This window comes from Serinus canaria, chromosome 1A (assembly GCF_022539315.1).
Source record: "Serinus canaria isolate serCan28SL12 chromosome 1A, serCan2020, whole genome shotgun sequence".
NCBI classification, from domain to species: domain Eukaryota; kingdom Metazoa; phylum Chordata; class Aves; order Passeriformes; family Fringillidae; genus Serinus; species Serinus canaria.
The window spans coordinates 50943611-50965511 of NC_066314.1; the positions used below are offsets into that span (position 1 = coordinate 50943611).

The following is a 21901-nucleotide window of genomic DNA, read 5'->3' on the forward strand; positions in this document are numbered from 1 at the left end:
TAATGCACCTGAGTGTCCTATTGAAAGTCTGAAGCATTCTTTGCTGTAAGCCAGAAATGTGCTTGGGAAGCAAAAGAGTTTCACTGACTTCTGCTTTCTAGGACTCCATAGGAGGCCTTTCAGTTGGGTGAATCCCTAGTATCTGGCATAAATGAGCAGGAAAAATGGCCTCTGTAGTACTATTCAGCCCAGGGATACACTGTCAGCAGGAGTAGCCATACCTGTGACTCTAAAGGAAGCACTATCCTGTGAAGGACTCTAAAGTTTTGAGAGCTGCCAAAGCTTGTGTTTATACTCTATGGTTTTCTATTAGTCCATGTATCCTACTTCCAAAACCTCCTGGAAACTCCCAACAGCCATCTCCAGCATTTGGTTCCACATTTCCTGGGGTGGGGAGAGTAATTGAGCTCACTGCTAAGGGAACTGTCCTTTATTATTATATTTCATATATCATTTTGGAAATCCTCCAGCGCCATTTAATCTAATCACACTCTTCTTGAATATGATAGATAATTCCTCTTATTTAATAGCTGTGAATATAGAGAAAGCATTTTTTTTTGTTTGCTTATACTAGGTAGCAACTTCAGTTACAGGTTAGAGCCCTATTATGCAGGAAGTTGTAAAAATAGCAGTCACAATAAGCTTATAGATGGTTCTCATGTCCCTCAGGCCTCTGGCATGCTATTTTTTCAGGGGAGGAGAGTTTGAAGATAGAGGAAACTAATCAACTCTGTAATTCATACCTTTACATAATTTTGATTAACTCATGTAATAAGGAAGTCCTAGAGCATCCCCGTGGAAGCAGACTCTGAAGCAACTTGTCTGCATGCACCTCACAAAAAGAAGCCCAGAACAGGAGCCAGTGTACCCATTATGCTCTCATCAGCTTCTTACAGGGACTGCAGTTCTGTCCTGTGACAGAGCACTTCCATTTGTGCTTTCCAGTGTTTGCACAGGTATTTTCTGACATTGGCATATGAGGTATGAGTTTGTGTTACAAAAATTGGTGCGTATTTTATGAGTATGCTGTCCTAAATGGAGATAGTCTCTCTGCTCCTCATACCTGCTGGAAATCGAAGGCATGTAAGAATGCAACACAGCCACACTATTTAAATCAATATGTTGTCATTTGCCATTAACCTTTCCATTCACCTCCAGCATTTGCTCTTTTTCAAATCAATTGGAATCAGTTCTGTGCATGAGCTTTCCAAAAGCACCATAAAAACTTTACAAAAAGAAAGTAAGAATACTTGGAGTGGTTCACCTGCTCATGGACCTAAACTTGTGACAAAGAAACTGGGAAGTCAGTCTAGGTGAGGTGCTTAAAGCACAGCATTTGGAAACCCTGGAGGGAGCAGATGAAACTAGCAATATCCCTGCACTTTGCTAATTACCAACTGGAAGAGAAAGTGAGGGCACATTGTTTTGGTTGAAGACAAGTGTGAGTTAGATTGCAAGACAAGTCTGGTCCTACCTTGCTGAAGACAGTAAGTGGACTGAAGAGCCTTGCATTCAAGTTGGAATTCAGCTTCTGCCTTCAAAGAGCTCATTTAAAAATATATATATATCTACTTCATGTAGCACCTCTATAACAAAAACACTGTCTATGGTGGAAATCATTAGGACCCACTGGAACAGAAGCAATCATCCAGCTGCAAAACAGGAACATAATAAAAACAGACTGAGAATCCCTGCTGTAGAATTAACTGAATTGGTTGCAAGCGATTTTTTTGTCTGTATAAAGCACTCAGAGTTTTTTTTTTTTTTGTGATCTAGCTGTATTACATGTATCAGTAGAATGTTATCCAAAGGTAGATTAAATTAAACTTCTCCTTCTTTCAAGGGACATTCCTTATAGCTAGAAAACAATCCAAAGTTAAGAGACTTTATTGTTAGATTTACTGCTCACATTTCGGCCATAGTTTTAACATATGTGCAAGAAATAATAAAGAGCAATTCAATTGAAGAACTGAAAAGTACATTTATTGAAGAGACTCACACTTCAACTTAAAAGGGAAAATAAGTTTTAAAATATAACTTTTACAACAAAACTTATTGGTCTACATTTAAAGTAGACTGTCAAAGGAATTATAAACAGCTACAACATTGCTACTATCAGAGTTTATAAATAATAGTAAGTGTAAGAGCTCAAGTTGTGGCTACAGTTCTGTCCAACTAGATGTTGTGAAAACAAACAATGGAGATGTTCTTTTCCCAAAACCTACACTTCCATGGCTTTTTCTGTGTTGTGGTTTAACCTGAAGGGCAGCTAAACACCACACAGCCGCTTACTCACTCCCTGTTTCAGCCCTGTGGAATGAGGGACAGAATTGGGAAAAAGTAAAAGTTGTTGGTTGAACTAAAGGCAGCTTAACAGAGTAAAAAAGAAAGTGATGATGATGATGATAATAATAATAATAATAAATTATATATATATATATATATTTAAATACAAAAAAGTGATGGATGATGCAATTATTCACCACCTACTAAACTATGCCCAGAATGTTCCTGAGTAGCAGTCCCTGCCCAGCTTCCCCCTTTATCCAGAGCAAGATATCATAGGGTGTGGAATATCTTTTGGGCCAGTTAGGATCAACTGTACTAGCTGTATCTCCTCCTAGCTTCTTGTGTGCTCCAGCCTACTCACTGGTGGGGTGGTGTTGGAAGCTGAAAAGTCCTTGAGGAAGAGTAAATATTGCCTAGCAACATCTAAAACATTGGTGTGTTAGCAACATTATTCTCATCTGAAATCCAAAACACAGAACTGTGACAGCTACGAGGAAGAAAAGTAACTCTATCTGAGCTGAAACCAGAGCACTCTGGTGGAGGGCATAGTTAATGATTTGGCATACCTCAAAATTACCTGCTAAATCTCTTAAGCTGGAGTAAATGCAGTGGTTTAATATACTTGCATGATCATCCTAGCTCTTGTCCCAACATGAAAACCTAGACACAGATGCCTCTATTTCCACCGGAAGGAAAAGGGTCTATAATTCTTAGCAGAATGTCTAGCTAATTACCAAAACAGGCACAACACTCAAGAGATGAAAAAGGAAAGCCACGAGCCAATGTCTTATGTCAAATGTAAAATTGCTTTTGAAATTGCATTCTTTGTCTTCCAGAAATATTTAGGGGGTGGAGAGGAGAAACAACTCTCAGACTTTAAGAAAATGTTTCCCTTCAAAACTGTCTTTAACAATATGTTTCAACTAATACTATAACAGGATTCTGGTTGTAAACCAGAGTCCTGGTATCTTGTCCTTTTTGAAAACTACTGTGTTATAATATTTATCAATAAACAACTGACATTTCTTTTCATTTTTCCTCAACAAACTACCCCATGTAACCCTCCTTGTTTCAGCTTTATAGAAATAGTATGCACACTTTTTCCTAGCTTGCTTATTTGATGCCTAGGTCACTTTTGCTGTCAGAATCTATTTATTGAATAAAACTGATTTTTTCCCTTCTCAAGATATAGTGAAAAATGTGCAAGATCTCCCAGTACAGGGATTGGTTACTAGGAAACACAGTCTCCAGAGAGCAGACTAGGAGCACAAACCTTGGACTACAAAGATTTATTTGAGGAAAATTCCTACAACAAGGGTTGGAATTAAAATAATAGGAATCTAAAAACATGCTCTTGCTGAAGAACAAATTTAAAAAGAGAAATTGATATCTGTAAGAGCTGTACAACAGTCTTCTCTTGTTCTAAGAAGATGTAATAGTCTAAACTTGGTAGATATCTCTCAAGAAAGAAATTGAAAACAGTCAAGTAGAAAGCAAATAAACAAACAAACAAACAAAAAGGTATAGGGATTCATGAATCATATAATGGTTTGAATTGGAAGAAACCTTTGAAAGGCCATCTAGTCTAACTCCACTATAATAAGCAGGAATATCTTCAACTAGATCAGGTTGCTCAGCCCCATCCAACCTGACTGAATGTTTCCACAGATGGAGCATCTCCCAGCTCTCCAAGAAACTTGTGACAGGGCTTTACCACCCTCATTTTAAAAACACTTCTTTCTTGTATCTAATCTAAATAGCTCTCCTTCAGTTTAAAACCATTAGCCCTTGTCCTATCACAGCAGCCTTTCCAGGAAGTTTATCCCCATATTTCTTTTAGGCACCTTTCAAGTACTAGAAGGTGATAATAAGGTCTCCTCAAAGCTTTCTCTTCTCCAGGTTGAACAACCCTAACTCTCTCAGCCTTTCCTCATAGGAGAGGTGCTCCATCCCTCTAATAGTCTAATAAAATCCATCTGCTTAGTATTTAAAAGATTCTGCTCTTCTTTGGGATAGATTCTTATAAAGATACATTCTGGGCAAAATTGCACTTGACTAATTAGGAACTTTGTCAAAATTCTGCATTTGAGATATATTGACCAAAGCTTTTCCTCAATGACTTTCTGTCTCTCCCATGAGAAAGCCCACAACACCCAGTGGGCTATATTGTTTGAACCTCCTCAATGAGGTCTGGAAAATATGCAAAAAAAGAAATGATTAAGCCAGGAGTCACTGAAGACAAATTCAATCCAAAATATTTTTAGTACTGCAGCAAGGCTCCAAAAGGATCAATGTGTCTGCATCACTTATTTAGAATGACATATTTTAAAAAGAGAGTTGTAGGGGAAATCTTCCCTTTTTAGCCACTTGTAGTTTCACTCATCTATCACCAAACAGCATAATACGTGCCTCATTCATATGAAATGAAGGAAGATCCCTGCATTCAATAGTCCTGAATGTCATCCCAGTAAAATGTAAAGCCCCCTCGGAAAATTCCTAGAGAGGCTGTCAGCTGATAACCTATTCTGTCTGTTCTGAAAGAGCCATGTAAGAAAGCACTGCCCCTGGCTATTTGTCTTAGATGTAATTGGTGTGTGTCAGATGCTCCCATGTTCCAAAACACAGAGTGGAGGCAACTGCAAGAGCCAGACGGAGCCTGGCCCTGCGAAGCTGGTGCCAGGCAGCTTGAAACAAACACTGGCCTTTCCCACACAGCAGTCTGCAGTGCTAAACTCATTGAAGGCAGGCAGGCAGGCAGGGACAAACTCGTGGAGGTGAGCACATAAATATGATGGGGTAGATACCAGAAGAGGAGGTAGCCTTAATCTTGGTAAGTTGTTCTCAGGTGAACAGAAGAATAACAAGCTTGCCTACTCTTAGGTCAAAGAAAACCCCCAAAACAAAACAAAGCAAACAAAACAAAACAAATTACAAGGTATTTGAAAATAAGCAAAGAAACCATTTTGGTCAGTGAGCACCAAGATAACAGTTCTGAAAATGTTCATGGTCTCTCTTGGGAGGAGAACTTTGAAGTTTATAGCCTAGGAAAGCCTTACATACCCTTTTGTGCTTAGGAGACTGAAATGCCTCTAGAATAGCAAAAGCTTCTTTTGGACTTTGACCTCAAAGGTTGGAGGAATTCTCCAGGTCACAGGGAAGGTGTGTTTTTACATAGCACTGAAGACTGGTGGTTGACCCCACACTTAGAAAGCAACCAGAATGGCCCCAGAAAAATTGAAGGACATCAGTAGACCAAGGATAATTGTAGTTGGGTCTACTGTGCTGTAGTTTTTATCACAGACAGTTGCAAACATGCTTTTTTGGTTTAGTCAAAATAGCAAATTATGCAGGAAACCTGGGGGATGTCTAACTGATCAAAGAGACCAGGAAAGATAATGTCCCTAAGAGAGGGATTCATGGCCATTTACAGAGAAAAAGTCAGTGTCCCATATACTGACTTCCAGGGCCCTCCAAGGAAATGGCCTTAGTTAGTACATACTCAAAACTGAAAAGGCAGAAGCATGTAATCAACTTGCTAAATTCCAGCTTTGATATTAAAAGGGAAGAGCTCCTTTTCTAAGCCTTCAGTCTGGTATTTCATTCATTCATTCATTCATTCATTCATTCATTCATTCATTCATTCATTCATTCATTCATTCATTCATTCATTCCCTCACTCGAATTTGTGGGTGGGTACTGTTAGTTCAGAGAAAAGAAAATCATTGCATTTGAATTTTCCTGATTATTTGACCATGCTAAGCACCTGGGACAATGCATTGAAAACATCAGCATAGTAGAATCACTTTTCAAACATTTCTCTCTCCAAACCCACAAGAAGAGTTGTCACGTGTTCTACACCAACCGTTGCACAACTAGTATCAGTAAAATCTGGTGTCAGCAGCGACTAAAAGCAATTGACATGGTCAGTGTTAGTTAAATATGAGAAATATTTAGGAGTACATGGTTTGGACTACCAAAATCAGCTTGTACCCATTAGTAGATATTTAGTTTAACAGAAGTAACACTCTTCTTTTAAATAATTCTAGGAGCTTGAACTTTCCCCTGTCATGGACTCATGTATCTGACAGGACACAAAAATGTGAAATAAAAATCATCCTAGGTGTAAAATACAAAGGGAGGTCAAGGGATGGCCATATCAGCTTGCACTTAAGACAGCTCACTGCAATCAACAGCCGTGGGCATGGCCTTTGAGCAACTAATTTGCTGTTCCCTGTGGAAACCGGGTATTTGCATGGGGTGTGGGTAGACTCTGGCCAGCAGCCAAGCTCCTACAGCCACTCCCTCCCTCCTGTCTTCTGTGGGATGGAGAGAAGATAGAGAGGAGATGAGGAGACTTGTGGATCAAGATAAAAATAGTTTAGTAGGTGAAGCAAAGTTTCACGTGCTAGCACAGCAAAGGAGGAATTTGTCCACTACTTTTCTCTCAGCACCAGCCAAATGTTTAGCTGCCTCCTGGAAAGCAAGGACTTTGAATGCCAGTGGTAATTTTGGAGGATAAGTGCCATAAAAGTATTTTCCTTTTCTTCCTCTTCTCCTTGAGTTTTGATTGCTGAGCATGGCATGATGTTGCATGGAGTATGTCCTTAGTCAGTCTTGGTCAGATGTCCTGCCTGTGTCCCCTCACAATTTATTAACTATCCAGACTACTCTCCAAAGGAGGCAGTGGGCAAAAGATGCATTCTTGTCTATTGTGCAAGCACTGCAAAAATAGCTGAAGGCTCTGGTGTGTTATCAGCAAGTTTTTAATCACAACTCCAAAACCCAGCACTGTACAGCCTGCTATGAAGAAATTTTACCCCAACCCAGCCAGACTCAGTACACATGGATTCATAAGACAATATCAGGCAGGAGAAATAAGGGAAGAACCATTGAAATTGCAGTCAACAGGAGCTAGTGAGGAGCAAAGTCTTAACATCTTCAGTCCTAAACCAAACATCATAGTGCTAGGCCCAGAGGAATACAGTGGGTGATGCTTTATTGCAGGATATGGACTTCAGGCCTTGGATCTGAAATAACACCACATCCAACCAGTGTAACAAGCTACAGAATGGGAGATGTATATTAGGACATCCTGGGAAATGTCCATTAATAGCAACTGTATTAACTACAAGAAGTGAATGCCTAAACAACAACTGCATGTCCTTTCTATGCTGGGAGAAATGTTCAGGTCATGAACAAGAAAGCATTGCTGATGTAATTCAGCAGAGCATAAGAGCTGTTCGTTTGCTGGAGGTTCTTGCCCAGAGATACAATGCACTGGATCTGCTGATGTATTAGCATGTACAGCTCTTCCCCCATCTTCACCACTTAGGACTAGATGATATTCTGTGACTTTCGTCTTAGTGATAGCATCAAAAAAATCAGAAAGCCTGGCAAATTATTGGTAACAGTGTTAAGACCCAGAGACGGACACAGAAGCTCAACAGGAGAGCAAACCCAGTGCTGTATTAGGAAAAGTCTGAAAATTGCAAGAATTTAATACCAAGGTCTTATTATCCTTGTCAGTCACCTGCTTTGTTCTCCCAGGAGGAATCAGAGTAAGGTGGCATAAGTCCAGGAACATACTACTTTTGAAACTTTGTCCTAGACAAGGAGAAGTTGCCAGACTGTTCAGCTGGAGGTGTCTGCAGAACTGCACAAACATTTGACATGTCCTTAAGTGTGGTAAAAGGAAAAATGATGCATAATACCTCATCTAATGCATTAGCCTTTTATGCATTTTAGTTTTCTGTTTCCTATTTACCTAGCTTTTCTGCATCTTTATTGCTTTGCCACCTTACTTTCAGGGATTCTTCTGCTTAAATAGGCTAATAAAAAGCATAACAAAAGTTATTAGTTTTGGTTGATAGAAGGTTGGGAATTTTTTTCTATTGTCCATTGTGGAGTTTCTGAACAGTTTGAGCAACTCCCTCAACAGAATCCTCCCTGTCTGTGGAACACAAAGTGGAATGTCCCCCTTGGCACCAAAAAGCCTTGGCCTAGTCCTTTAAACCTAGCCCTTTAACCCAGTCCTTTCTCCTTATCGACCCAAAATGTTCCCAAAAAAACCCACATAACCTCAAACCCTAAGACTGCTCCCTTCCTTGTGAGTTTTACCTAATGTATAGAGTTCATATCAGTGCTATTTAACATTTGCAAAGAAAGCTTTGATAAGCCTAAAAGAAATCACACTTGCCATTAGGAGAAGGATTATCCTGAAAAAAAAACCAGCAAAGACTGCTTCCAATTCATTCAGATATGTTTAGAGGGAGTGCCCTTAACAGACTGGAAAAAGGCACAAACACCCAGAGGAAGATTCTGACACAGAGATACAAGTTAGGCACAGGTAAGTGAACAACAAAGATTTAAGACAGTTACACATGATCGAGGTCTGAAACACAAGATAAAGGGATCTATCTGGGGAGGCTTACAGCAAGTGCCTTTTCTGAATGTGCTGTGGTCCTTTTCTAAATTTTTAAATGTGGCTGTGGGGCTCACTAGTTGAGTCAAGGCAATTGTTCATGCATAGTCCTGCCCTGTGGCAAGTGTGAATTAATGTGTGATCTCTCAGCCTTCACATACTGAGGCAAAGCTCAGCTTATCTTTTATTAGCTGCAGGCTAACCCTGCACACAGACCGTGGCAAGGGATCATCTGATGTTATTACCTTGTTCGGGAGACTAAAAGCTTCCAATCAAGCACTTAAAAAGAAAGGCAATCTGACTAGTGTCAATAATCTTTAATGATTACTTTTCAGGGATCATGATGAGGTGAAGAAGTCAAATGTCATAGTAGTAAAGTCTCAAGTGAGCCACAGGTTTGAATAAATCATCAAAAATGGATCAAAACTACCTGTTTGAAAGTGAGGTGTTTCCAGCAAACTCATCATAAGTATGCAGATTTGAAAGTACTTTGGTCTTTGAAAAAGATTGCTGATTTTTCCAGGTAGCTCCAAGCCTCTCAAATAATAGATCAACACAATCTCCTCCTTTACCCTTGATACTCACTCCAAGGAAAAGTGTTTGAAAGTGTTGAAAGGTGATTCCTAGGTGATTTTTTACTGAACTCTGTGAGCTCCAAGGAAGTCCAGGATGGGTCATTGGCTCCACAGCTTTCTAACAAAATGCTAAAGAACCTACATTGTTAAACAGTAGTAGACTGAACATGCCCTGAAGATCTCTTTAAACCAGGCCTGGTGAAACCATCAGCAGACATCAGCTGAATCCTTAGATGTACCATTACCTTCTCCTTCTTAGGAGAAGACATGGATGATTTCTGTCAATAGGGTCAAATCCTGTCTGACTGGTGTCCTGTGAATCTTGGACATTTTCTAACCAAGGCTGAAGGATATTTTGCATAAGGCCATCATTGCAGAATAGCCCCTCCAAGCACTTACTCACATTGTTTCCTTTGCTATGCTGGTTCTTCTCCAGGGAAGGGGGATATTTTTGAGGGACAGTTCTGGGATAAGAGGCATGATGCTGCTTTCCATTAGAGATGGGAATAGGGTTCCTCTGTGCCTTGCTGATCATTGGCTATTGCAATAGCCTTCTAATTGCTCTGTGTGACAGAGCAGCCCATTTAATTTACACTTAGTGGGAGCTGGCTCTCCCCATATGCAACCTGATGTTCAGAAAATAATCCTTTCTAACTTCTCCTCTTTCCTTCCCAATATACCCTGTGCCCCTCAGCCATACTCATGCACATGGTGGACCTGCTCTTCAGATGGAAGATCTGCAGGGACCAGCTGTAAACACACAAATCAGCAAGCAAGCATTATGTAGTGCAGGGTATCATTTCTACCAGAAGCAAATGTGTGTGTGTGTGTGTGTGTGTGTGTGTGTGTGTGTGTGTGTGTGTGTAGAGCAGTAGAGCAGCACATCAGAATTGCACATCTTCTGCTCCATAAATCTATGGAGGAGAAACCATCAGTTTTTCTTTCCCTTTCAATCTCATCTTTTCAGTGGCAGCAATGAATCAACAGAGAAATGGATCCCTTAAATATTGCCACTTTGCACAGTTTAATAGCTTTCCTCCAGTCCTAATGCTTTTTTCTTCATCCAGCAAGCCCAACCAAGACTCAGATGCTGCTTCAAATGCATTCAGGATGTTTCCACCAAGCACAGGGTCTCTTGCAGGTGATTTATTTTTCTTCATGGTCTGTTTTCAGCAAAATCTAATTATAAGTGCAGCCTCCCCATCTATGAGACAGTGGTTCAAGGCTGCGTAGCTGAGTTGGCAGTAAGGCTTATGGAATTGCCCATTATAGAGGGACTTTTGAGGAACACTGGAGCTAGACACCTCTTCAGATTGCAATCCTGTTGCTCTGCTCTGTACTGTCATCCCCTTCTGCACTTGAACCAAGAAGGGTCATGTGCAAAACATGGCACTGTGTGACAATTATTCTTAAATATTGAAAGTTGTCACTTTTATTTCCTTGTAATAGAATCATGTGCTATTACAGAAAAATAATTTTGAAGAAGCATGGACTTATTACTGCAGTCCTCTGGCCCCAGTATAATACTATTTCACTCATTTAAATTCTTTCCCAAAAGCATCAGTGTAAACAAGGGCTCATCACTTTCAAGTATTTATTTTAGAGCTGCAATAGCAAGTAATTTATATGTGATTACTTATGACACCAGTAATCTAAAGCAATTAATTTCTGTGAATTTCAGCTTTTCTCCAGACTTTATCACCAAAGTTTGAGATTGACTGCATGAAGAAGGCATGTAAAGGATGCAATCAGTCCCTTTACCTCAAGGACACCATACAGCAACAGCTCAAATAGAAACTGTTACTCTGCATAAAAACACAAAGAAAAACAGAACTTCACACCGGACAGCTGGAACATGACACAAGCAGGTAGAAATTAATTTTTCTAACTCCAAATTCTACGGAATCTTATTCCACAGAAACAGTTCTATTCATGTGTTGTGGGGCAAAGCTAATCTAAATGTGAACTGTGAGTCTTCTTTGGTTGGGGAATCCTTTAAACACATGAAAAAAACTAGGGGATTTAGAGTCTTAGATCATCCATGCCACAGACACTGCTGGGGAAAAAGCTGAGCCATCTTTCTACCAGAGGATCCCCCAGCTGCTGGGGAGGACAGCCACAGGAATTTTGCTGAGTGGTGTGGAGACTGAGAAGAGCTCCAAGGCTGATCCAAGCCACATTGTCTGATGGCAGAAGAAGGCACTGTATGAAAAAATGCAGCAGCAGCAGTTCTGCATCAGTGCAAGACTATCCAAAAAGAGGATAGATACCCATTAAAGGAAATTCAGGAATTTTCTGGAACAGGCAAGAAGATCTGTGCCAATCTGAATTTGCAAATAAAACCTTAAAGTTAGCTTTTGGCAAGGGAGATGCATTCCCCACCTTAGCTGTGTATTAATTAACCAGGCCTTTTACTTCAGGGAATAAAATACTGCCCTTTGCTGTTCACACACTTTCTGCTAACACACTCTCTTTATATAACCCAAACCTGTTCACTAACCAAAGCTCTAAATTGACTGCTAATTTTGTGTTAGGTCAAATTAATGTTGAAACCAGATTAATTAAAGCTGATGAAGCTTTGTTTATCCATTATTCATGAAGCTCATTGGAACAGGAGAGTACATTAGCTTTATTTAGGATATTACTTCACTTTAATGAAATCTATTTTTGACTGTGAATGCTTCTTTTGAGCAGAAGTTCAGGTTTATGTTGTTGGGTGGTTTTGGTTCGTTTTTTTTCCTTTGGTGGTCTTAGTGCAAACAATGGAACTAGTTGAATGTCTGGCTCCAAAATATACAGCTGACAATCTCCAGCAGGGACTGCCTCTTGCCAAAATTCTGCAGATGGAGAAAAGAGCACATGTGCATTCTGAGCAAGGATGTCCTGCTCACCCTTTCCTGATGCAGATGAAAACTGCAGAGGAGAGGACATGTTCACTCAGCATTAGAGCCTGATAACCCACAGACAGCCAGAAGAGGTTGCTGGATACATAAAGTAGACCTACCTAACTGAGAGTGTTTGAGTGTACCTGTGGGTGATCCAGTGAAGAATTCTGTTCCTCACAGATCAGTGATTTATAAAAGCTGAGCTGGACATGAATGGGGTGTGAAGCAGGGGCTGTGAAGTATTACTGGAACTATTACAGTGCTCTTTGCACAAATGGTGTATCCTGGCTGGAAGTGGTTTAGTTCTAGTAGCTCTGTCTAAAACAATGTATTGAGACCTGAAGATTTTCTTGTCTCAGAAACTAATAGTGTTTATGAGCAAGTGGAAGACTAGAGTTCCTCAGAGTACACAGAATAAAAATAGAGCTTTGCTCAAAAGTTATGGTAACATCGAATTTGTAAATAAAATTAGACAAGCAAATGTAACTTAAACAAAGGAGAGGTTGTCTTCACAAAGTGGATTGGATTACAGTAAAGAAAATACCAAGATGCCAATTAAAGAAGATATGAAGATAGGTCTGTGTACAGAGATAAAAGGATAGTTTGCAAAAATGGAAGGTAAAATATGTAAAACTGCTAAATCCCAAATCTTTTTTCTACAAAAAACCAAAGTGATTGACAGATCTCATTGTCACAAGATGTTAATGAGAACTGATGAAATTAAAGACAGAAGTGGTTACCCATATGACTTAGGAAAATATGTAGGTACAATAGTGTTCTCACTATTGGATTAAAAAATATATTTTAAGTTGTGAAACATAAATGAAAAAATGAGGATGAAGCTTTCATAGAAATAGAAATATATTTTCCTTTAACAGAGCTTGGCTGAAGATATATTAACTACTGGAAAAAAAACCCAAAAACAGTATATGAAAACAAAGAAAACACACACAGCAATCACTTGACCCTCTTAACTCTGGTATCTGAATATTTCATGATCTCAATGTATTTATCCTCACAATCCTCTTATGGAAGTGGGGAAATAATTTGTGTTTTAAAGTATTTAAGCACCTAGTTACTCTGGTTTCACAAAAAGCTGCACTAACAAGGAACTGATCTTTGTTACCAAGCTCTATTTCCCTTGTCATTGCTTGATGCTCTCTTTAAGAGGAGGTGGTCCAGCCTGACTTATAGCTATAACATTTTGTGTCTATCAACAAGAAAAGTTTTTTTTTATTTCTGAAGAGAAGGATGATTGCTGAGCAAAAGCATACCCAGCAAGGGGAATGTGAAGTGCTCAGAGAGATCAAGGCAAGAAACCAGAATGATGATGTGAGACCTTATGTTCCCTTTATTCATGGCACTTTTTATTAGTGCTGTATTTTCAGATAGCTTAAGTGCTTTTGTAACATCAACACGGAAAGCACCAGAATCTGGAAAAGAGGCAGAAAAGAACAAAAGACTGTAAAGTACGGAATAGGGGGGATAAAACTGAGACTAAAGCTGCTAGACAGAGTCGTGGCTGTTGAAGACTAAACCTCATTTATTGGGGCTGTATATCTGTTTTAGTTATCATTATGGTCAATGTTATCCAATAAAGTTCAATTAAGTAGATCGGTACTGGAGGGTATACTTCCTGTTTATGAGCTGGCAATTACCACATCTTGAGCTAAATAAACTTGGAAGCTGAAGGCTGAAATTTTTATAGGGAATAAATTTCTGCAGAATTGGCATTTGTTAGTTCTGGATACAGTGAAACCAAGCTAAGTGGGGAACAACACAGTTTGAGTACAAAGATCTGCTTACCTGGCTGCTCCAGAGCACCTCTGCTCACTTTCACACCATCTCCAGATTCCGGCACACAAAAAAAAAGATGGTTGAGTTAGTTTTATTTACCAACTGCTTTGGCTTTCCCTCTGAACAATAATGTTTTTCATCTGGTAGAACTGGACTAAAGGAGGGCAGCCCTCAGGTCATCCAACTGCTCATCTGCCATGCTCGGGGTCAGGAAGGTGATGGGTCTGATGGCCACTTACTGCCCAAAGAGAGATTATTTTAAACAAGCTTTAAAGATAGCTGAAGGGAATTTACTTTGAAACAAGTCAACACCACAGTAGGAGTTCAATAAAAGTACGTCAAAGCCTCCGCCTAGAAGGTCTACATTTTATCTATCTCATGGCCCTTTTTGGTCAGACCATCTTCTGTCATCTAAGACTGAAGGTGAAACCTGGGGGGATGTGTTGGCTCCTCTGTAATAAGGAGGAGATTCATTGCTGATTAAATGGATGAGAGAGTTGATTCTGTGTATCTGTCAGGGTGAATTGAAGGCAGGCAGTGGGCAACATGCCTGACCAGAACAAATAGAATTTTCTATACAGTGAAAAGTACCTGTATTACCTCTATGTAAATTGCAGTACTTTGAATGGCTGATGGTTGTAAATAGGATCCTCTTATGAAAATAAATTAAATCTTGAAATTGGAGAAAAAAGTCTAACAAACACTCTGGAAAGGAGAAATGATGAAATCAAATGCAGTGGGAAAAAAAATAAAAACTTTGGAAATTAAGTGAATGCAATGACATGGATTGGGATGAAATGAGGTGAAGTGAAAAGGACCAAAATTATACTCACTGAAATCTTGAAATCAGGGAATGATGTAAAACGAAGAGACAGGAGAAGAAACGGGTAAAATAAAATGCCATTAAAAAACTCCAATTCGAAAATCAAGAGCAAACAATAAAATGGCATGGGACAGTATGAAGTGCAGGGAAATAGACCAAACCTTGCCAAACTGATACTGTTCTCTGATTTCAAGATTTCACTTCCTTTCATGAAAGCAAATTCTTCATTTCATGAATGGAAATCAAAACTTGTGATTTAAATGAGTACGAATTTGGCAAGCTTTGGTCCATTTCCCTGGACTTTGTGTCATGCCGTGCCATTTTATTGTTTTCACTTTGTTTCAGAATTTTCTATTTTTTTCTTTTTTCTCTTTTTTTTTTTTTTTCAATTACAGTTAATAATTTTCTTTACCTGTCTCTTCGTTTCACTTCGTTCCCTGATTTTGAGATTCCAGTGAGTATATTTTGGCAGGTTTCAGTCCATTTAATTTAGAAAAAAAGAACATCCTACTGCCCAATTATTGCTTCCTCCCCACCTTTCTTTGTGGCACAATCCATGTATTGGCCATCTAAGCAAAAAGCTGATTTTTTTGTTCCACTTAGGATAGGATTAGGGTTATGCTTAGGGTTAGGATTGAGAAGACTAGAAAGCCCAGAGCTCCAGAGACACTGCAGCTGCAAAAGGCATGACAAGACCATCGCACCAAAGGGTGGAGGGGAGAGAGGCTTTGGGTGTGTGTTGAAGAAGCCTCTGGTGAGAGGCAGTCCATCCTCTGCTGTGCAGTCCAGCTCATCTGTGGGGCCCCTTCACCCCAGGAGAAGCTGCATTCACATGGAGGACAGAGGAGTGTCATGGCCCATCAAAGGCCTCCCCAAAAGGGGTCCTCAGATCCTGTGGCAGAGCACAGCAGCACAATGCAACAGAGCCACAGTGTTGCAAGGGACAGGGTCAAACTGGCCCCCCACAAGGGAGGCATCTGGGTGCTCTCATCTGCCCAAAATGTGTATTATACACTGGATTCTATCGGGTTCAATGTATCTTGGCATGGCCACGTTGGCAAGGACCCTCACCATGCAGAAGACCAGATGGAGGAGAGCAAGGAGATGTTGTTGGGACCTCCAGAAGGGTGATACGGGGCAGACTGAAGGACGGGAGCGAACAGAGAAAGTTACATATGGAACAAGGGAAGGAACGGCAAGGGAGAGGAAGGAAGGGAAGGAGGACAGGAAGGCACAGGAGGAGCGGGTTTCGCGGTTAGAAGTAAGGGACATGACGGATTAATTGAATGCAGTAAGGATATCGGATGGAAGGACTGAAGGTAAGATGTGGAAGTGAGGAGGGATCAGGAAAGGACATGGTAAGGTTAATGTTCCTATTTGAAGGAAGGAATGAGAAGGGAGGACGGCAGGATACAGTGAAGGACCGGAAGGAAGGAAGTTAGATTAGGACTTAAGGAAGGAATGGAAGGTAGAGAAGTACGAAGACCCCGAGAGATAGGAATTCCTGCAGTATAATAAGGCAGAAGGAGCATTAAGGAAGTAACGGCCTGAAGTCTGACTTAGGAATGGACAGTCAGGGAGAAGGATACGTAAGAGACAGGAGGAGGAGGATGCGAGGAGGCTTTTTTCTTATTCTTTCATTTTGCTTCCTTGTTTTCATTTTTCTGTCTTTTTCTTGTTCTTTTCTACGTGTAGGTGTCTTTTTCTTTTTCTTGTTCTTTTCGCTTTCTGTTTTTCTTCTTTGCTTTTTCTTTTTCGTGTTTCTTTTTCGTCTTTTTCTTTTTCTTTTCTTTTTCTTTTTTTCTCTCTCTCTCTTTTCTTCTCTTTGTTAAATTAAAAGAGGAAGAATAAGAGAGAGAGAAAAAAAGAAATTGTTAAATTAAAAAATGTCAGGTTTTGGTCAGGGGTTAGACATCATAGATCAGAGACCAGAGGTCAAGGGTCATAGTTCAAGGGTCAAGGGTCAATTAATAAAAGTCAAAGGTCATGGGTCAAAAGTAAAAAATTACCTCCAGGAACCATTACCAAGGACTACAAAGACCTCAAGTAAGCCCAAATGACCTCAGTTAGGTCAAAAGTCAGGGGTAGAAGGTCAGGGGTCAAAGGACAAAGGTCAGGAGGTCAAGGGTCAGGAAATCAAAGGTCCAAGGCCATTGAAGTAAATTTTCAGAGGTCAGGAGGTCAAATGTCATAGTGCTCATAGGTCAAAGGTATTGGGGCCAAAGATCAAAGGTCAGGGAGTTCCAAGTGTGTGGATCAAAGGTCAAGGGTCACATGGTCAAAAGCCAAAGGTCATGGGGTCAGAGTTCAAAGCACAGGGTCATAGAACCAAAAGTCATGGGGTCAGAGGTCAAAGGTTATGGGATTGAAGGTCAACGATCAGGAGGTCAAAGTTAAAGGGTCACAGGGTTGAAGATAAAGGTCATGGGGTCAAAGGCTCAAGAGGGCAGGAGGTCAAAGCTCACAGGGGGCAGATGTCAAAAGTCTCATGTCATGGGTCAGAAGTTCAAAGGTCACAGGGTCAGAGGTTATGGGTCAAAGGTCATTATGTTAAATGTCAATAAGTCAGAGGTGAAAGGGTCAGACATCAGGGGTGAAGGTCATGTGTCATAAGGTCAAAGGGTCACAGTTCACAGGTTGAAGTCAAGAGGTCAGACATTGGGGTCAAGGGTCTGTGGTCAAAGGCCAGGGGTTAAAGGTCGGCATTAAGGTCGTGTGTCAAGGATCAAAGCTCAAGGGTCAAGGGTTAATGGCACCACCCTCCTCACGCTGCCACCCCTCTTCTTCAGACTGCCTCCTCCACTCACAGCACCCCCCCAGCACGGACCCTCCCTCAGGCTGCCTCCAGTGCCCCTCCTAAGCCTGCCCTCAGCACCACCCTAATGACGCCATTTCAGGGTTACAGAGCTAGTGTTACAGGGATAGAGGGTCAGGGGTTAAGGCTCACAGGTCATGGGCCAAAAGCACCAACATCCTTATGCTGCCAACCCACTCTCAAACTGTCCCCTCCCCTCCTGTCACTCCACACCTAGGGCACCCCTAACCACACCCTGGGCACCACCACTAATGATGCCATTTTAGGGTTAGCGTTAGGGTTAGGGTTCTGTCTGTGGAGAATTCCCTTTCATTGCAGGAAATAAAATATTGAAATAGGAGAAGGAAGTCTAACAAAAGGAGATATGATCAAATCAAATGCAATTGAAAATAAAAATCTGGAAATGGAGTGACTGCAACAAAACGTACTGAAATGAAATGAGGTGCAGTGAAAAGAACTGAAACTTGCCAAAATTATTCCCATTGAAATCCCCAAATCAGGGAAGAAATGTAAACAAAGAGACAGGAGAAGAAATTGAAGAAATGAAATGTTAGAAAAAAAAAAAAAGCAAAACATTTTGAAACCATGTGAAAACAGTAAAAGAGAATGGGATGATGTGAAGTGCAGGGAAATGGACCAAAGCTTGCCCAATTGATCCTCATTTCAGGAAAGGAAATTAAATCTTAAAATCAGAGAACAATGAGTAACAAACACTCTGGAAAGGTGATATGATAAAATCAAATGCAATTGAAAAAAAAAGAGAAAATTTGGCAATGAAGTGAATATGAGGAAATGGATTGGGATTACATAGAGTGCAGTGAAAAGGACTGAAATTTGCCAAAATTATACTCACTGACATTTTGAGGTCAGGAAACAAAGTGAAGGGACAGGAGAAGAAACTGTTGAAATGAAATGTAATGAAAAAAAAAATTCAAATAGAAGTGAAAATAATGAAATGGAATGGGATGACATGAAGTGCAGAGAGATGGACCAAACCTTGCTGAATTGATCTTCATTGAAATTGGTAGATTTCATTTTAGGAAATGAAATGAAATCTTGAAATCAGAAAACAAAGTGTAATAAACATTCTAGAAAGGAGTTATGATAAAATAAAAATGCAATCTAAAAAAAAAAGGAATTTGGAAGTGGAGTGAATAGAATGAAATGGATTGGGATGACATCAGGTGCAGTGGCAAGGACTGCAACTTGCAAAAATTATACTCATTGAAATCTCAAAATCTGGAAACCAAGTGAAACAAAGAGACTGGAGAAGAAACTGAAGAAATTAAATACAATTTAAAAAAATAATTCTGAAACAAAGTGAAAGTAATAAATTGAAATGTGATGACATGAAGTGCAGGAATTGGCCAGAACTTCTCTGAATTGATACTCATTGAAATTTCAAGATTTCATTTCCTGTCTTGAAATGAATTAGGCTTCACATGTTTGCATATTAGCAAATGGCCATCCTTATGTGACTAAACTACATAGCAGTCTTCCACTGCTGGAGAACATTCCTCCATTGCTGACTTTAATTGTTAGTTGTTTGCATTATATGTTATATTGGTGAGTATTTTAGTTTAATAGCTGTATGTGCTAAAGCTGAGTGAATAATTCATAGTGAATTATTTATTCAATAAATTTAGCCTCTTTCACTCTTCATTTTTTTCAGGAACAATTTTTTTATTTTCTCAAAGGAGTTGTTATTATTGAGATGTAGTTTCTAATCAGTTTATATTAATGTCATGCTCTGCAGATCCCCTGGGTAAGCTATCTTTTTCTAAATCAGTAAGCCACAGTAGGTGCACAACACAAGGGATACAGGAGACATTCCTTCAGGATCCAGGACATGTGTGAGAAAGCCACTGTCAAACAACATCTGTTTCATGAAGTGTCTGAGGACCCCAAAATATATGTTTTTTTTTTTTTTTTAATATATGGGGGTTTTTTTTGGTTGGGTTTTTTTTGTTTTTGTTTGGTTTTTTGTTTTTGTTTTGTTTTGTTTTGTTTGGTGGTTGTTTTAATAGTTCACAGCTAAAGGAAAGCAGATGAGGAGAGTCAATACACAGAAGGGAATAACCCCACCATCCACATTGCTGCATCAAGCTGCCCTTTGTGAAATTCTCCTGGCTCTGCAATTTTGAGCTGAGCAGGTTATAGCTCTGCATTTTCCCCCTCAGTTGGCTTCCCTTGAGCTGATTTGCTGCAATGCTCAGATCATTTTGTTGCAGCCGTTTGTGTCAGATCTGCACCTTGTGCCAGGTGTCTGCTTTGGATATTTACAAGTGTACATGAGATCTGAGGAAAGCAGAGCTAATCAGTGAGTCTTGATAATTAATAAGCTTTGCAATCTCACAACATTTTGCACTGCTCCCTTGCTTTCCCCCAGGATTCCCAGGAGTTGCTCCTACTCCTCCTGCTGAGCTGTGGGCCACCTCAAGGGCTCTGTCTGAGAGCAGCACCTCTGTTCCTCACAAACCTGAAAGACACCTCTCCTCTTTCTAATTACTGGATGGTCATCAGCATAATGCTGTTTGTTATCATCATGGGGGGATCTACTGTTTGCTGAAGACCAAGTGGAAAAGCAAATAATTTGGGTAAGCTCTGCTGATTGTAGACTTCAGCTTTATTTAGTTAAATTTGTTTCACATAGATGGTATCCCAAGGTATTTATCAAAGTTTAATAATACACAATAGCAGAGGGAGAGAGAAATTAGGAGGCACAGGCATGGGAGCAGAGATGTTTTCGGATGAGATTTGAAAATAAATGGAGAAGTGGTGAGGCAGAAAGAAACAACAGGAAAAGAGAACTGTTCCAGATGGTAGGAGATACAAGGGGAAAAGGCTTTTCCAACAGTTACAGCTTGAGCATAATAAGGCACAGAGAGATGACTGGTGTCATTTGGAGAGAAAAACAGGAAGAGGGAAGAGGAATTCATGGAAATGGAGTGGGAAAAGGTCACAGAACGTAAATAAAGAAATGAATCAGGGGCTGTAGCATCTTCCTCTGTAAATGTTGTGATGACAATTTGAAAATCCACTGCACCTGCAAAAAGGCTGGCATGTTCAGGATGGCTGGAGGCAAAAAGAATTTCTTTTTATCCAGTAAGTTATGAGAAGGAGTCAAGGTGTTGTCACATATAGAGTGGATTATGGTTGTCAAAGGACTACTTCCTGTGACCTGAAGTTGTTTCTGTTTGCTGGGTAGAAAAAATGAAGTCATGGTACACATTTCTAACAGTAATATGGAAAAAGAGAGGAATATTGCAGGAGGAAACTGTGGTGACCAGGATGTTTGGCCAATTCCCTTTGAATGTGAGCACCTAGGCAATTCCTTATTCACCCAACAGTCCATCCATCAGATCCCTGTCTCTCCTTACCTTTGGACAGAAGGACCAGATTGGAGGGGACTGTGTAAACGGCCATAGAGCAGTGCAGACAGATGACATCTGTAGTCCTTGCCCACTGACTGGGCCACTCTGTCACTGAAGGCCATTAGGCTGGTCAGGCAAGACTTGCCCTTGGAGAAACCATGCTGTCCTGAATCACCTCCCTGTTCTCCATGTGCCTTAGACAACTTCCAAGTGGATATGCTCCGTGATCTTCCCAGGCACAGTGATGAGGCTGACAGGTTGGCTGATCCTGCCAGATCAGCATTCACATTCCTTTCTATTTTCCCAGAAAATTGAAAGGAATGTGAATGCTGTTTTGGCAGGAGTTGTCACAAATCCATCAGGATGAAACACATGCTGGGAAGAGAACTAAAACTGTGAAGCCACTTTATGTGTAACCCCAGCCTCTGCAGGGAATTTTGGCAATCTGTTCACATTCCCCTCAGAGCTTTCAAAGCCCAGAATAGAGAAGGAAGTCACGGCCCTGGCAGTGAGGGCATTGATCCAGCAGCCCCTCCAGGAGCCTGTAGAGAGAGGAGACACAGAGAAGCTGCAGGTTCTGGTCCCAAACACAGGGCATAGCAGTGTCTTTTTGAAATTTGTCACAACCTTTTGGTATTTGTAGCCTTTGTGGTGAAAAATCAGAGGTCAACCAAAAAGCCACAGAAATTAAAGAGTGAAGGAAGGAGAGATATTGATTTGCCAGTACAGAAATGAGATAGGCCTCACCTTCAGGAAATATCTGATATCAAAGTACAAAGGGAAAAAGCTATGTAGACCTTCATATTTATTTATTTTTCAGTGCAATAAGAAACAACCTGGTATTAAAAGATTATCAGAAGGAGTTCCACATTTTTTTTCAGAAAGAGAGGGACTTCTAGCAATATTAGGATTTAGAATAAAT

At 40.2% G+C, this 21901-nt stretch overlaps 1 long non-coding RNA gene across 1 annotated transcript in view; it reads left to right on the forward strand.

Moving 5' to 3' along the window:
- LOC127061112 (uncharacterized) overlaps nucleotides 1-20187 on the forward strand; it is a 101762-nt gene extending 81575 nt beyond the window's left edge. Inside the window, exons 3-4 of the long non-coding RNA XR_007780581.1 lie at nucleotides 10967-11153; nucleotides 19995-20187. This is a non-coding gene — a long non-coding RNA (uncharacterized LOC127061112). The remainder of the gene's footprint in view (nucleotides 1-10966; nucleotides 11154-19994) is intronic.
- The last annotated feature ends 1714 nt before the right edge of the window (nucleotides 20188-21901 follow it).